This window comes from Bison bison, unplaced genomic scaffold (genome assembly GCF_000754665.1).
Source record: "Bison bison bison isolate TAMUID 2011002044 unplaced genomic scaffold, Bison_UMD1.0 scf7180017851846, whole genome shotgun sequence".
NCBI classification, from domain to species: Eukaryota; Metazoa; Chordata; class Mammalia; order Artiodactyla; family Bovidae; genus Bison; species Bison bison.
This window is the reverse complement of record NW_011482419.1, coordinates 13,157-15,775: the sequence shown is the minus strand read 5'-3', so window position 1 is coordinate 15,775 and position 2,619 is coordinate 13,157. Positions and strand designations below refer to the sequence as shown.

The window sequence follows — 2,619 nt, the reverse complement described above, 5'->3', positions numbered from 1 at the left end:
TAAAATTTAGAGAAGGAAAATAAAGAGGAAAAAGTCTTATTGAATCATATAGCTCCAAAATAGCTAGAGGTTATATTTCAGTGTCTACCTTTCTATACTTGTTTCTGTATCTATATAAATGGACATGTCCATAAATCCTTATGAGTTTTATATATTATATAAACAACTTAGGAAACAGAGAGGAATACTGTCCAGTATTTAAATTAAGGTTTTGTAATTTATTTTCCAAGGAATATCATGTTCTTCATACTGAGTGATTCAATCATATATGTTTTGTACCTTAAATGGTTATGATGATCTTGAAAACTAAGATTCTTGCAATAGGCTAAATTGTGAGTAAATCTTCCTGTGGCATTTTACAGATTTTTTTTCCATTTTATGTATATCATATCTTTATAGACATTTGTATTTCATTTTTAACCCCCGCAAATGAATTACTCTAATTTGTCATAATTTGTTTCTGGATTAGATACATCTCACACATGTTTTTCCTATGTCTATAGCACATGTATAAAAACTGGTCATCTACTAGACCACAAAGCAGACCTAAGACTTGATTATATGAAATCCTACAGGGTACATTTTCTGAACAAGAAGGGATTCAAACTCAAACTTCAAGACCCAAGAAACGTTTATTTAATTGAAAACTAAACAAAAACGGAAAACACCACCCAGCTGTGCTTTGGGCTTCAACTACAGGAGGAAAGTCAGGTGGGAGGGGCTGCTGGAAAGCCTGTGACATAAGAATGGGACTGTGCGCAAGCCTTGTGTGACGTCGCTGAGGCCCCTAGAGAAAAACTGCCAGTTCTGTCTAAGCCGCCGTAAGGGGAGTTGTGCCGGGGCCTCCGGGGCAGCAGTGGACCCACTCACTTGCAGATCCCACCACAGCCATGAGCAGTAAGGAGTGCTTCAAGTGTGGACGCGTTGGCCACTGGGCCCCGGGATGCTCTAAAGGAGGAGGAGCTCGGGGGCGTGGAGCTAGAGGCCGTGGCCGTGGAGCTCAGTGCAGTTCAACCACCCTACCCGTCATCTGTTACCGCTGCGGTAAATTTGGTCATTATGCTAAGGACTGTGACCTTCTCGATGACATCTGCTACAACTGTGGGAAAAGTGGCCACATTGCCAAAGACTGTGCCGAGCCTAAGCGAGAGGGAGAGCGTTGCTGTTACACCTGTGGCAGACCAGGCCATCTGGCTCGTGATTGTGACCGTCAGGAAGAGCGGAAGTGCTACTCTTGCGGCAAAAGTGGCCACATTCAAAAATACTGCACCCAAGTCAAGTGCTACCGTTGTGGCGAGATTGGCCACGTGGCCATCAATTGCAGAAAGATGAATGAGGTCAACTGCTACCGCTGTGGCGAATCCGGACATCTAACCCGGGAATGCCCAATTGAGGCTAACGCTTAATTTTTCCCTTTGTTCCCCACCTCTTTTTGCTGACTGATAATTGTATTATTGTCTCTGAAACCTCTTCTTTGACCAAAGATTGATAGATTGAGGCTACTTCCGAGTCAGTGAATTTTAACTACCATGTTAAAAGAGGAAAGGGCTGGTTAAAAAATAAAAATCTCAAAAAAGTTACTCACTTGTAGATGTCTTATAATTAATGTTTCTGCGTCACTGATGACTCGGATCATTGAACATCCTGAGCGTTAGGCAACTTCTAGATTCTTTGAATGCATTTTGATTTAACATTTAAGAGCCACTGTGTGCCAGCCACTGTTTGAGGAATTGGATACATATCAGTGAATAAATCAGACCAAGTTTGCAAACACAGGCCTAGAATCTATTAACAAGTAAAATAGTGTGTCAGATGAAGATAAATTGCCATAGAGGAAAAAAAAACAAACACCAGGTAAAAGGATAGAGAATGTGTGTGGGGGGACATATATTTCTGTCTTAGATACACAAGGCACCCTGAGGAGGTGACATTTCCTCAGAGACTTGTTGCACAAATAAAGCTGATCCTAGAAATGTCTATGATCTTGCCAAGTAGCTTTAACTTTAGTTATGTATTGATTGCTTTGATTTATTTGAACTCATTAGCTTTTAAATGACATTGAAATACATCTCTATCTGGTCTTACATAAGTGTATAGTTTAATGACAATAACCCAGAAAAATATGTATAATGTGTATAAGTAGCTTTGAAAGAGAACAGTGAGGAAACAACCAAACAAAGAAAACCATAGCAGCAAATTGTGAACATAAAGATACTGGTGATTATTTAGACATACATATTTTTTTATATTTAAATTTATTTTAATTAGAAGCTAATTACTTTAGACATACATATTTTTAAAAATCTAAGAAAACAGGTGTAAACATTAAGATTCAACATAGATTGGGGCTTTGGTAATTTCAAAAACACACAATTTTGCAGGTACGAATATTATGTTTAGGAATTTCTAAAAAATACATTTTCACAGATATGAATATGTTCAATTTCATATGCTACGGTCCATTTTTTAAAAATCAGATCTGAAAAACTGAAGTTCTACAAAATAGAAAAGGCAATTTTAGATTTTAAATAAAACCTGGGATGAGGAGTGGTAACTGTTGGTGTCAAAAGAAAATTGAAGTTGTGATGAAAAATGACTTACAAAATAACGATGATGACA

The 2,619-nt window shown here is 38.0% G+C and overlaps 1 pseudogene across 1 annotated transcript; it reads left to right on the top strand.

Annotated features, from left to right (window-relative positions):
* The first annotated feature begins 735 nt into the window (after positions 1-735).
* On the top strand, positions 736-1,574 carry LOC104997080 (annotated as a pseudogene). Its single transcript, XR_826288.1, has one exon. The product of XR_826288.1 is annotated as a cellular nucleic acid-binding protein pseudogene (transcript).
* Positions 1,575-2,619: the final 1,045 nt, after the last annotated feature.